This window comes from Sus scrofa, chromosome 2 (genome assembly GCF_000003025.6).
Source record: "Sus scrofa isolate TJ Tabasco breed Duroc chromosome 2, Sscrofa11.1, whole genome shotgun sequence".
In the NCBI taxonomy this organism is placed as follows: Eukaryota; Metazoa; Chordata; class Mammalia; order Artiodactyla; family Suidae; genus Sus; species Sus scrofa.
In genome coordinates this window covers 126,219,985-126,235,497 of record NC_010444.4, presented here as the reverse complement: position 1 = coordinate 126,235,497, position 15,513 = coordinate 126,219,985, and positions in this window count along the sequence as shown.

The window sequence follows — 15,513 nt, the reverse complement described above, 5'->3', positions numbered from 1 at the left end:
TCCAGGAAGATGCAAATCAAAATGGGACCAGGGAAACTCAGTTCCGGCAGGTAGGATGTTTTGCTTCAAACTCCATTTTTGAACTATGTGGATATATTGCCCGTGAAAAGAAAAAGGACAAGGATGTAAATTCCTTGGCTATTTTTTAATGTGTATTCTTCTTAAAAATCAACCAGGTCAGTGGTACAACCAGCCTCTCCACCAGTCTTTCAGACAACGTGCAGCAGGGTTTAGTTCTGTTTTGTTTTGTTTCTTTTTTAATGGGAAAACATGGATGTGCCCACTGTCCCTAATTTCCTATGGAAACATGTCAATACCACACCTCCTTCCTCCTTTCCCTCACCCCTGCCACACCTCAGTGAAAATGCTCATGCACGAGTCCATCCATCTGTCTGTCCACCTCTTTTGCCTTCCACACAGAAGTCACAGAGCACCTGTGCAGATTGACACTTTGCCTTTCTAGGAGCAACGGTGCTTTCTGTGCCTTCTGGAGGATCTTCGCATTCTTTTGAGCATTATTTGTTTGCATGAACCAGAACTTTTTCAAGAAATAACAGGGAGTGGGCATTTCTTTTCTTTCTACGATGACCAATGAAGGCCACACTAGAGATCCCTGTGCACATGGTGACAGGATTGAGACGGATATCATTCTTCTGATAAAATTTGTTGACTAACTTATGCCCTGGGCAAAGCTGCCAAGTTTCTTTACTTCATTGCCTAAACACCAACAGGAAGGCAGGAGTATTTTTTTTTTAATTATTTATTTTGACTTTGAGAGCCTCACCCGTGGCATAGGAAAGTTCCTAGGCTAGGGGTCAAATTGGAGCTACACCTGCCATGGCCACGCAGGATCCGAGTCATGTCTGCAACTGATCCACAGCTCACAGATCCTTTAAGCCACTGGACAAGGCCAGAGATCAAATCTGCACCCTCATGGAGACTACTTGGGTCCATTACCGCTGAGCCACAAAAGATGCCCCCTACAGGTGGACAATGTCCAAGATCGACTGTCTCGCCACCAGCCTGATCATTGTCCAGATGGGAAAACTGAGACCCAGCAGAGCCAGGGCACTGCCCGACCTTCTAGGTTGGCTCGTTGCCACATCCAGATCCAGGCTCCACTCAGCCCTTGGCTCTCCCCAAAAGCAGGGCCGTCAGAGAGAGCAGAGCATTCTAGAACCTGGCAGGCCTCCCCCTCCCCCAGCTCTAACCGCCATCTGCCCTGGTTGCCAGGCACCTGTGTGTTTGGGTGGCAGAGTTCCATGGGTCAGTTGTGGCCCACGGTCAGAGGCAGAGTTGTGGTGCCATAGGGCCAGAGGGCAGCCACCCAAAGGTTTGGGCTAATGGCCCTGGAGCACCTGGGGGACACTCTCCTGGTGGTGTCTGACACCTTGAGAGGAGTTCTGAGCCTCCTGGGGCTTTCCTCAGAGATCCACCCCCCCCACCCCCACCGGGCTTCTTTGCTGGTCTGGATCATCCAGAGCAGGTGTCCTTTAAGAAGAGGAAGAGAGCCAGCCGAGAGGGGTTCTGTCCGTGCTGAAGTCTGTCTACAGAAAGGTCAGGGGGAAGATCAGACTGATGGCCTGAGACCTTGAAGCCCTCCAGTCACCTGCTGTGGTGGCCAGTGCTCCCACGTTGCAAAGCCTGTGCTTGGCGGCACCCCATAGGTCTTCTCCCCACAAGGAAGGCTTCCTTGGAAAAGGATGGAAGAGTGAGCCCTCTCAACTTTGCTGTCTCAGGCTGATGTGGGCTCACCTCCAAGGACAGATCCGGTCCCTTGGAGACACATCCGAAGCCGACCACTTCCAAGTGACCGAGGCCCATGACTCCTTGAAAACATGCCAGGACAAGGTCCACCACCTCCAGGAGAAACCTGTGGTTGGGCTGAAGGCAACCCCTCATCTTCAGCAATGTCTGGAACAGCTCTGCCAGGACACGGAGGGATGGAAGCAGAGAATGCGGGTCCTGAGGGGACGAAAAGATGTGCTGGGACATTTACACACACGGAAGTGGAGGGTCTGGGGGGAGAAAAGGAGCTGGCTGACATCTCTGGTCAAAATCACGCTGAAGACCATCCTTTGGCCTGAGCCCTGGGAAGCAGAGGGGACCCGAGATGCGGAGGAATGACTATCCTCCAGCGCGGCTGCTAGAAGCCCATCTGAAGCGTCTCACTGATGCTGTGCATGGCAACGTGTCCTTGCAACGGCACAAAGAAGAAATCAAGGACATCTCCAGAACACCGTCTGAAGCTTATCAAATCAATGGAGAGCTTGCGGGACAAGGACAAAGGCTCCAAACCGGGCAAGCGTCCTTGCAGGCAGAGAACACGCAGCTGCAAAGGGAGATTCGGAGCTTGGCCTCAATGACATGAAGAGCACCTCAAGCTTCTCCTGAGAAGATCCACTGAGGAGGATGCCTAGGCATCCAGAAGAAATGCCCCCAGGGGTTTAGACACCTGGACTCTCTGGGTCAGCAGGGGAGAGTCTACAAGAAAATAGCGCAAGACATGGGCAGAGAGTTGGCAAGAACCACTGTCTCTTACCAGAACAAGATCCTCTTCTATGAGAAAAGAGCCCGATAAAGAGGAAGGGCAGCTCTGGGTGCCGAGAGACAGCTCCTGGAGCTCAGAAGGGAAAACGCTTCCATGAGACAAAGGCTGGCCCACCTCCAGTTTGAGCTCCAGCTTTTCCCAAGCAGGGCTTTGGTGCCTGCTGTTCCACACAGGGCCCACAGTTTCCCGCAAGCCCCAGGGCATCCCCTCACTCATCTGGTTCCCCAGGAAGCAGGAAGGTCGTGCCGGGAGGGCTCAGGCTTCCAAAGTCCCACCCAGGTTGGATTCCGTGGTCAGACCAGCTGGGTCTACACACCCACAGCCATGCTGAGATCTACACCTGTGACATCTCTCTAGACAAGGACATTGGATTTATCCCTTTCCAGTCCAATGACTCTATTTACCTGATGCTCCCTCTCCTCCCAGTGAAGTGTGCTGGCATTAGAGTGCCTCGTTAGTGTTGGCTCAAAGAGGGATTCGTTTAGTGTCATTCTTAGGAATACGTTCATTGCATGTTACTGCGCCCTCCCAGTGAAAGAGTATAAGGATTGCCATTTGAATTCAATAAAAGGCCCACTCTTCATTAGGAAAAAAAAAAAAAAGAAAATTAAGGATTCAGTTTTGGGTATCGTAATTTTGAAACGTATTTCACATTCAAGTGGATAGTCTGGAGTTCTGATGAGCAAAAATTCAGACTGGAGAGATAAATTTGTGAGATGTTACAGTGAAATTTAAACCATGGGGCAGACTGAGATTACCCAGGGAGATGGTGAACTTGAAAATGACTGTTTCAGTGGGGTTGTGAGGATCAGAGCTTCGTTAGCATGTATCTAAGAGAAAATGGGAGCAGAGGAATTGAAGATGGCAAACTTAGGGAGTCCTCCTACTCTGCTGGTGGGAATGCAAACTGGTGTAGCCACTACGGGAAACAGTATGAAGGTTCCTTAACAAACTAAAAATAGAGTTACCATGTGATTCAGCAATCCCACTCCTGGGCAGATACCCAGAAAAGATGAAAAATCTAATTTGAAAAGATACATGGACCCCGGTGTTCATAGCAGCAGTATTTATAATAGCCAAGACATGGAAGCAACTTAAGTGTCCATCAACAAATGAATGAGTAAAGAAGATGTATTATGCACACACATACACACATATCATACACATACAATGGAATATTACTCAGCCATAAAGAATGAAATAATGCCATTTGCAGCAACATAGACACAGAGATTATCATGCTGAGTGAAGTAAGTCAGATGGAGAAAGATAAATATGATATCACTCATTTGTGGAATCTAAAAGATAATATGTGTATTCCCATTGTGGCTCAGCCATAATGAACCTGACTAGTAACCATGAGGATGTGCGTTCAAACCCTGACCTTGCTTCATGGGTTAAGGATCTGGTGTTGCTGTGAGTTATGGTGTGTATCGCAGTGGGTTAAGGATCTGGTATTGCTGTGAGTTATGGTGTGTATCGCAGACACGGCTTGGATCCCATGTTGCTGTGGCTGTGGTGTAGGCTGGCAGCTGCAGCCCCGATTTGACCCCGAACCTGGAAACTTCCATATGCCGTGGGTGTGGCTCTAAAAAAGACAAAGTAAATAAATAGATAAATAAATAAAATGTTTAAAAAATAATACAAATGAACTTAGTTACAAAACAGAAAATGACTCACAGACATAGAATACAAACTGTGGTTACCAAAGGGGAAAGTTTGGAGGGAGGGATAAATTAGGAGTTTGGGATAAACATATACATCCTACTTTATATAAGATAATAAGGACCTACTGGATAGCACAAGGAACTATATTAAATATCTTATAATCTATAATGGAAAAGGATTTAAATAATATATATGAAAGAATATATATATATATATATATATATATATATATATATATATATGACTGATTCATTTTACTGTGTACCTGAACACAACATTGTAAGTCAACTATACTTCAACTGAAAAAAAAACCACATAAAGGCCACCTCTTCAGGGAAGCTTCCCTTACAAAGAAATTCAGGTAAGATCTCTTCCCCTCCACATTCTTTTCCAGACCATCCTTGTGGCACATAACCCACAGTGCCTTGAGTTGTAAATATTTGGACACCTTTTTTTATTTCCTTATTCTTCAGAGGTAGGACTGAAGTTACTCATTACTGCACATCGCATAATGGGCACAGACTACTTTGCCCGAAGTATTCAATAAATTTGTGGTAAAATAGGAAAAAAAAAAAAACATAGCAAATTTAGACAATGCTCTTGCAGAGTTCTCCTGTCATGAATATTGATTTCTAACTACAGTCCGGGTGTCCCTAAAACACCACCCATCATTTGCATCTTATAGACACTTTCATTAAAGAATCAATGATTTTTTATTTAATTTTTGTTCATATGTATGCCTTTCCTACTAGCCAACTAGCTCCCAGCAAGAAGGATCTGTGTGTTTTTCATCTTTATTTTCTTGCCAAGCACAATGCAAAAAATAGAGGTTTACTGAAGACTAAACATCTTTCATTAACTGTTTCGCTGAGTTAAATGCTTGGTGTATTTCTATACAGTTCTTAGGGGTATTTAAGAGTTCAATTGAGCATGGTTTTCATATGATCACAGCAGTCGTAGAATACATGAGTAGCTGGAGAGTAGGAGAAAAATCTGTCCATTTTAAAAATAAATGCTGCCAGTAACTGAGGAAAAGTAATTGCTTTTTAAAGTTTTTTTTTTTTTTTTTTTTTTTTCCTTTTCTTTTTAGGGCCACACTTGTGGCATATAGAATTTCCCAGGCTAGGGGTTGAATTGGAGATTCAGCTACTGGCCTACACCACAGCCAAAGCAACACAGGATCCGAGGTGTGTCTGCAACCTGAACCACAGCTCAGGGTGTTGCTGGATCCCCTACCCATTGGGTAAGGCCAGAGATTGAATCCACGTCCTTATGGATACGAGTCAGGTTCATAAACCACTGAGCCACAATGGAAATATCCATTTTTATAGTATTTTATGATTTTGTTTTTTAGACCAGAATAAGGGAGCAGAAGATGAATTCAGAAATCAAAGGAGGAATGCTAGTTTGTATAACCTTCCTGAAAGTAAATTTAAAAAATTTATGTATTTAAACTATTTTTACCTTGATGTAGTATAGGAAAATGAACATATATATTATGTGCACTTCTGAGAGCTTCCTTAATCCAAAGTTTAGTTTTAAGAAACATAAAAATAGCTGAATTGTGTTTTTACAACTCTGAGGAATCTTTTTTTTTTTTTTTTTTTCCTTTTTATGGCATATCTGTGGCATATGGGAGTTCTTGGGCTACAGGTGAAATCAGAACTGCAGCTGCTGGCCTACACCACAGCTACAGAAACGCCAGATCTGAGCTGTGTCTGCAACCTATGCCACACGGTAATGCAGGATCCTTAACCCAGTGAGCGAGGCCAGGGATCGAACCCACATCCTCATGGATAGTATTTGGGTTCTTATCCTGCTGAGCCATCACAGGATCTTCAGAACTCTAAGGAATCTAGAAAGAATAATAATTATTAAAGGCGAGATCCAAATAACACATAAGTAATCACAAAAATTGGAAGGAGGGAAACATAAAGATATTATAGAGCCAAAGAAATAGAAATTATATTGCTATAATCATTGTAGATGTATCTAACATAGACAATATTTGTTATAACTGTGAGTACTGCAATGCCATGTACTGGGGATGCTACGGACTGAATTATGTCCCTCAAAATTTTTATGTTGATACTCTAAACCCTAATGTGAGAGTATGAGGAGATAGGGGTTTTTAAGAGGTAATTAAGGTTAAATGAGGTCATAAGAGTGCATTCTCTATCTGAGGGGATTGCTCTTCTTAGAAGATACCCCTCCCTCTACTGGGTGAGGACACAGTGAGAAGGTGGCTGTTTGCAAGACAGGAAGACAGTCCTCACCAGAAACCAAAACCTGCTAGAATCTTGATCTTGAATTCCAGCCTCCAGAACTGTGAGAAAATAAATTTCTGTTGTTTAAGCCCCCTAGTCTATGGTATTTTTCTTATGGCAGTCTCAGCTAAGACAGGGCTAACAGTTAAAAATGGAAAGAAATGTAGTACTCTTTTATTAATACGTGAAAAAAAAAAATCCAGAGACTTGATAATGGAACATGTGCGTTATGCCAGGTACATTTAGTTTCAATTAATCCACAAAAGAATTCTTGGAACTAGGGATTGTGATTTCCATTTTAGTGAGACTCAGAGAAATTTATTCAAGGTCACACAGCTTGTAAGTGGAGGAGTCTAGCTTCATACTTCCTCCATTTGCTATCAAAGGATACATTCTCAGCCATCTATTTTATTCATTCTTCACACAGTACTTGAGTTCTTACTATGTGGCAGGAACTAAAGTGGATGTAGACATGATCTTGGACCTGTTCCATGCCCTCGAGGGACTTACGGTTTGAGGAGAGAGGATCTGAGCCAGGATGCTATATCTGATATCCTGAAAGCCTAGGTCAGGTAGGAAGAAGAAGGTAGGGAGAAGAAACATCACAGAGACAGAGAAAGAAACTTCCAGTGCTAAGACCCAAAGTGAAAGGTGAGAAGAAGAATCTGAAGCATTCTCCTGCATTCTCGACCAGTACTTCTCAAAATATACTGTGCATATGAATCACCTGGGGATTCTGTTAAAATACAGTTTCTGACTCAGTTTCAGGCACTGGTGAGACCTGAAAATCTGCATATCTGACAAGGAAGGTGCCAGTTGGTAGAGAAGTTGCTGGGGACCCCAGGAGAAATAGCAAGAAACTAGAAACGAATGCAATACTTCTTTCAGTCCAGGGAGAACCCAGACACTAGTCTTGCATGAACACACGTATTCTAGCTCACTAACGGGTTAGGAAACAGAGTCCTTTCGGTAAGAAAACCCATGTTCATTTACTGAATTATTCCTGATTGAACACCAGGTTTTAATTAAATCAGGTTACATGGTTCTACATAAGCCCAAGTGATCAATATGACAGAATTTTAAATTTTACAACTGTGGTTTTTTTTTTTTTTTCTTTAGAGATCCAGGTTTTGACTTTATTTGAAATCACTGTGACATCCCTATGTCGAGGGTACAGAAAGAAATTAAACAAATTCCCCAAACAAAACGATTATATATACAATAAAGTATGTTTGTAAGCTCTGAACCGTTGGCCATGTAATTAACTTTATTTTGGTTATGGAAACTGAAGCTTGCTACATTTCTTCTTTCTTTTTTTCCTCTTAGCTTTATTGAGATATAATTTACTACTTTTTCTCATTTTAAACCACCACTTTCAAAGCCAAACCACATCTAAAGCCGACCAACAAGATGATTCTTTTTTCGGAGCAATGAATAGGTAGGGAATTCTATACTATTTTGGGATAAAGTACAAAATATTTTACTAGAAGGGTTTTGATAAAACCCATTCTGTGATGATTTGAGTCTGAGGCTTTCACCCCACTGGACAATGCTTTATTTTTCATGTATTTAGGGTTTTCTAATTGCTAATGTTTCCATCCGGAAGAAGCCAGAGAAGATGTAAACATTTTAAACAACTTTTTAAAATCAGCTCTGAGGCATTTCAGTCTCATAGATACTTTTCAATGTGAGGATTAAAAATAGTGATAAGAAATTAAAGTCTTTCTTAGTCTTCTTTTATGACACCTGATTTATTCTCATGACAACTATCACTTGATTCACTTGATATTTACAGAGTAACTTTCTCTATTTCTCAGTATGATCAAACGCTTATAAATATCGTCACCATATTCCTATAATAAGTTTAGATGCAAATGAAGAGTAAACTCAATTATTACCTTCTCATCCTGAAAATAACATGAAAGAAAATTTTAAACCATAAATAGAACGAAGTCTTTTATAAAGCTTAGGGAAATTTTTTATTTTTTATTTTAAAGTTTTATTGATAATTTCTGCTATACTCAAAGTAATTCAGTTATACATGTACACACATCTATTCTTTTTCAGATTCTTTTGCAGTTAGGGAAATTTGAGTTGAAAAGATAAGAGATTTAGAAGTTCCCATCAGGGCTCAGAGGTAGCAAACTCGACTAGTATCCCCATGAGAATGCGGGTTTGATCCCTGGCCTCACTCAGGATCCGGTGTTGACGTGAGCTGTGGTGCAGGTCGCAGATGTGGCTCAGATCCTGCATTGCTGTGGCTGTGGCGTAGGCTGGTGGCTACAGCTCCAAATCAGCTCCTAGCCTAGGAACTTCTATATGCCATGGGTGTGGTCTTAAAAACAAAACAACAACAACAACAACAAAAAAAACAAAAAAGGTGATGATATTTACTTAAAGGAAAAAAATAAACTGTTATACCAGCGAGAGAAATTACACAGGAAATATTGGCTGTTGGACAGGAAGCAACTGCAGATTATCATAGGATGTGGCCACCCACCAGTGCAGGATTTTTCCTTCCTTTCTGGTCTTACTGTCACTTCCCTAGAAGTAACCGTTTTCGCCATTAAGAGCAGGCTTCTGCATTTATTCTAAAATGACATCTCTACCTCCATCCTTCCCTCGCCTCCCAGTCTCTCTCCTCTCCTGCCGTAGACTCCAAGGTCATAGAACTGAAAAACCACAACTTCAGACCCACTCTCATCTTCCAACTCAGCTAAAACCTCTGCAATAACTCTTTGGGTACCTCCTGGGTAACACCAGTTGCTGTAACTAATACAAAATTTCCAGTGGCTTAAAACTGGAGATTTTCCAAACCTACTCAGAGTTAGAGTAGTAAAACGAGTTTCCATAACCCCATAGCATAGTGTCACCAATTTTCAACTTTCTGCCAATCTTGTTTTATCTACCCCTCCAACTTTTTGTTACATTTTTTAGATTATTTAAAAACAAACCCCAGAGACCACAGCATTTCAATTGTAAATATTTTAGCATGTAAACATAAAAAATAGGGTATAATATACTCATCCACAATGCCATTGTCCTACTGAATATGCCTAACAACTATTCCTTAATAACACCTAATACCCAGTTCTTGAAATTTTCCCAACTGTGGAAAAAGTCTTTTTACGATTGATATGTTTGAATCTTTATCATTGGTTGTTAACATCTCTTAAATCTCTTTTAATCTGTAACTATCCTCCTGCACCACTGAAGAAATCAAACCTTGTTCTTTAGATTGTCTCATATTCTGGAATTGACTAACTGTTTCCTTGTTGTGTTGTTGAATTTGTTCCTCTAGCCTTTCCTCGCCCCTCACCAATTTTCCATAATTTAGTCATTAGGCCTAGTTGTTTGATTAGATTCTGGAATGGTTTTATGGGAGGGGGGCAATAATACTTTGTAGGATTGCTTCCCCTTTCTGATAGCTGCCCACCCAGGTGGCCCTCACTTTCTCATATTCATATTCTTGTGCAGTCTCTTCCCTCCTACATTGAATGGAAGAACTGATTTGTGAACCAATGGGACACAGCAGAAATGATGATATGTGACATGAAAAACTGTAGATACGTCCTTTCTTCCTCTTGGATTCCTCAGTCTGGGCTCAAACAGATGTCGGGGGGGATACACACTCTAGCAGCACTATGGAGAAGGCTATGTGATGAGGACTGAGGCCTCCTGCCAAGAGCCATGTAAGTGAGCCATTGTGGGAGGGGATCCTCCATCCCCAGTCAAGCACTCAGATGACTGTTACCTTAGCTGACATCTTGACTGTAACCTCAAGGTTCCTTGATCTAGAACTGCCCAGCTAAACCACTGCTGAATTCCTGATCAGAGAAACTGTGTGGTATGACAAATGTTTACTGTTGTCTGAAGCCACTAAACTTTGTAGTAATATCTTATACAGCAAGAGAAGAAGAAGATCACCAATGCATCACAAACTGTCTGCCTGACATACTTTAATAATGCTAAGATTGATCAATAAAATGTTTCAGGTGTTATCAACCTAACTTTTTGATTATAAAGTTCTCCATGTATATTTCACCTAATAGTACTAATAGTCATTGATGTTCACTGATTAAATTTATTATTTTATAGACATTTTATTTGCATATTGTTTCTTTTGTATTTATTATTTGAGATTCTTAAAAACTTAGAAGTTTTTTTTTTTGTTGTTGTCTTTTTTAGGGCTACACCCATAGCATACAGAAATTCCTAGGCTAGGGGTCAAATTGGAGCTGTGACCTTCAGCCTATGCCACAGGCACAGCCACAGCAACGTGGGATCTGAGCCATTACTGTGACCTATCCCACAGCTCATGGCAATGCCGGATCCTTTACCCACTGAGTGAGGCCAGGAATCGAACCTGCATCCTCATGATTACTAGTCAGATTCATTTCCACTGAGCCATGATGGGAACTCCAAAACTTGGAAGTTTTATGTAGGTAAAGTTAAGAAACACATTTACAAAATTTTCATGTTGTTTTTATATCTCCTTCCTTGATTGGCCTAAGTGAATTAAAAATCAGTGTCCTCAACTCCCGGACTTTAGACTATGCTACAAAGCAACAGTCATCAAAACTGTATGGTACTGGCACAAAGACAGAAATATAGATCAGTGGGGCAGGATAGAAAGCCCAGAATTAAACCCACTCACCTACAGCCAACTAATCTATGACAAAGGAGGCAAGAATATACAATGGAGAAAAGACAGCCTGTTCAATCAGTGGCTCTGGGAAAACTGGACAGCCACATGGAAAAGAATGAAATTAGAACACTCCCTAACACCATACACACAAATAAACTCCAAATGGATTAAAGACCTAGATAGAAGACCAGGCACTATAAAACTCTTAGAGGAAAACATAGGCCAAACCCTCTCTGACATAAACCACAGCAACATCTTCTCAGATCCACCTCTTAGAGTAATGACAGTAAAAACAAAAATAAACAAATGGGACCTACTCAAATTTCAAAGTTTCTACACCGCCAAGGAAACCCTAAACAAAATGAAAAGACAACCCACAGAATGGGAGAAAATCTTTGCAAGTGATTCAACTGACAAGGGATTAATCTCTACAATTTATAAACACCTCTCAATACCAAAAAAACAAACAACCCCATCAAAAAATGGGCAGAAGAGGAGTTCCCGTCGTGGCGCAGTGGTTAACGAATCCGACTAGGAACCATGGGGTTGCGGGTTCGGTCCCTGCCCTTGCTCAGTGGGTTAACGATCCAGCGTTGCCGTGAGCTGTGGTGTAGGTTGCAGACGTGGCTTGGATCCCGCGTTGCTGTGGCTCTGGCGCAGGCCAGTGGCTACAGCTCCGATTCAACCCCTAGCCTGGGAACCTCCATATGCCGTGGGAGCGGCCCAAAGAAATAGCAAAAAGACAAAAAAAAAAAAAAAAATGGGCAGAAGGTCTAAACAGACAATTCTCCAAAGAAGATATATGGATGGCCAAAAAACACATGAAAAGATGTTCAACATCACTCATTATTAGAGAAATGCAAATCAAAACCACTATGAGGTACCACCTTACACCAGCCAGTATGGCGATCATCCAAAAGTCTACAAACAATAAGTGCTGGAGAGGGTGTGGAGAAAAAGGAACCCTATTACACTGTTGGTGGGACTGTAAATTGGTGCAGCCACTGTGGAAAACAGTATGGAGCTTCTTCAGGAAACTAAAAATAGAACTACCATTTGAATCAGCCATCCTACTCCTGGGCATCTCTTCAGAGAAAACCATGACTCACAAAGACACATGTACTCCAATGTTCATTGTAGCACTATCTGCAATGGCCAAGACATGGAAACAACCTCAATGTCCATTGACAGAGGAGTGGATCAAGAAGATGTGGTACATATACACATTGAAATATTACTCAGTCATTAAAAGGAATTAAACACCAACCTTTCTAGCAACAAGGATGGACCTAGAAATTATCATGCTGAGTGAAGTCAGTCAGACAATGAGACACCAACAACAAATGCTTTCACTTACATGTGGAATCTGAAAAAAGGACAGAATGAACTTCTTTGCAGAACAGATACTGACTCACAGACTTAGAAAAACTTATGGTTTCCAAAGGAGACAGTTTGAGGAGTGGGGGGATGCGCTGGTGTTGTGGGATGGAAATCCTATAAAATTGGATTGTGATGATCATTGTACAAGTATAAATGTAATAAATTTATTGAGTAATAAAAAAAAGATCAGTGTTTTCATGTAGAAAATGGACTTGTGGTTGCCAAGTGGGAGAGGGGAGGGAGTGGGATGTATGGGGGGTTTGGGGTTGGTAGATGCAAACTATTACATTTAGAATGGATAAGCAATGAGGTCCTACTGGACAACATTGGGAACGCTATCCAATCTCTTGGGATAGAATACGGTGGAAAATATTATGAGAAAAAGAATGTATACATATGTATGACTGGGTCGCTATGCTGTACAGCAGAAATTGGCACAGCACTGTAAATCAACTATGCTTTAATAAAAAATTTTTAAAAATCCGTGTCTTCAAATTAGAACATTTAAAACTAAAATGACATGGGGGTAAAATGAGGGGATATTTATGACATGATGCAAAAGAACTAACCTGGTTTTCAAGGATGCAACTGGCCGCTTCCAGTTGCATGTGGGATTCAGAGAAAATAGTACTGGTTTGTTGTTGCCAGTGAGTGCTGATGTTTACTGATGAACAGGTCTAATATGACTACCAGCATTTTTTGCTCCATTCAGCTTTAAAGGGTCTCCTGGGCTAAGTGTTTTGCAAAGCAGCAAACATTACTGTCAATGTAGTTCTTATTGTCATCGCTTTAACACAGTTTTATGTAACCACTTCTGGGCTATAAAATGGTATAATTCCCAAAGCTATAAGGTCATCTAAAATTATGGTTAAAAATATGCATGCTAATTGTCCACATTTCCAGAAATTATTCACAGCTATTCCTGGTGATAAGAATGGATTTCCTTCCTTCTTTGAATACATCACCTGCCACATATTATATTTTCTAAGTAAATTAGTCTATTACAATATTTTATTTCCTAGGATTGGGAATAGTTAAATGCCAGTATTGTGCTTTAAATGGTTTTCAACTATATTTCCTCAAGGGAAAGATAGTAAGATCTTATTTCACATTTTGTGAAAACACATTTTGTAGAGAAAGGAAAATCTGAAGTTCAAACATTTTAAATGTTCATGTTAGAAGTGTGTATCCTTAACTCATGATTAACTTTGACCAGTTACCACCACTGTGATTTACTTGCTTTTAGGGTTTGCCCTCCATTCAGTTAAGTTATATTTCTCAAACATTTATTGAATATTTTCTAGAGGCACAGCTGTATGCTCAGAAGATGTGAGCTGGTAGAGTTACAAATGTGAAAGAGTAAGGGTATTGGACCCATTGTTCATTCAAAATGGCCAATTAGTTTCATTTTATGAGCAAACTTTGATGGGTTACTAGGGATTTTCAGGAGTGCTCTATAGAAAAGAAATCTAGGGCCACACTCAAGGTCAGCAGGCAGAACTACCATCATCAAAGCGATATTTTACATAGTCTAGGAGGGTGGAAACTTATGGTAAAATTGCAGATTTTAATCTAAATATTATGAGATAATTTTTGAGAAAGGATTATTAGTTCTCAGTTGCTTCATAGAGGAAATAATTATGAACTAGCCTTGGAAAAGGAAAATTTAGATATCAAAGAATGAAGAGGAGAAGGGACATTCCAGGCAATAGGAATCTGGAAGGCATAGAGGTGAGCAATCCAGAAGAGCGGATTGGTGAGATTGAAGCAAAGTTTGCAAGACATATTGTAGGAGACAGGCTGGAAAGAATGTAACCTTTGAACTTTCATCGAAAGTTGCACCCCTATGTTCATAGCAGCAATATTCACAATAGTCAAGACATGGAAATAATCTAAATGTCCATTGACAGATGAATAGTTTAAGAAGATGTGGTTCATACACATAATGGAATACTGCACAGCCATAAAAAAGAACAAAATAATGCCATTTGCAGCAACATGGATGCAACTAGAGATTCTTGTGCTAGGTGAAGTTAAATCACAAAGAGAAAGACTAATACCATGTGGTAACTCTTATATGTGGAATCTAAAATATGGCACAGATGAACATATCTAAAAAACAGAAACAGACTCACAGATATAGAGAATAGACTTGTGATTGCCAAGGGGAAGGAGGAAGTAAGAGGGGGTGGATGGGAGTTTGGGCTTGGTATATGAAAAATATTACATTAAGAATAGGTGAGCAATGAGGTCCTACCGTATAGCACAAGGAACTATGTCCATTCTCTTGGGATAAAATGTGATGGAAGAGAGTATGAGGAAAAAGAATGTATCGTTATGTATGATTGGGTCACTATGCTGTACAGCAGAAATTGACACATCACTGTAAATCAACTATACTCTAATAAAAATAAAATTTTAAAAATACTTGATATTCAAAAATAAAAGGAACATAACTTGACTTCTTAAAGAGGACCAAAATCATTCTTTCCTTAGGTATGCAGTGTCTGGGCTTGATATTTTATATACTTGTATGTCAGACTGTAAGTGCTTAGGAGCCTAAATGATTCTTATTTTGAAAATATAAACAATATGCAAAATGTCTCTTTCTAACATATTATAACAGTATTATCATAGTGGACAGTAAGTGCTGCCCAACATACCTTCCCACTCTATCGAGGACCTTCCTTTGGGAAACCACTCCCCTCTGCTCAGTAATTTATCTATTTCCCCTATTCCAATACATCTGGAGAAATAACTCAGGATGAAGCTAAAACACAGAGGAAGACAGAGTTGAAATATGGAGATGAAATGAGCTCATAGAACATTGCATAAGCCCCTGGAACAAGTTATACCTGAAGCTAGGTAGACCTTGAGCCTGCTGACAAATGAACCAACAAATGCCTTTTCTTAATTAAGTTTGAATTGGATTTTTCCAACAATTGCAACAAAAAGAGACCTAACTTATAGAATTATTTAAAGTCATCACTGCTTTAAGT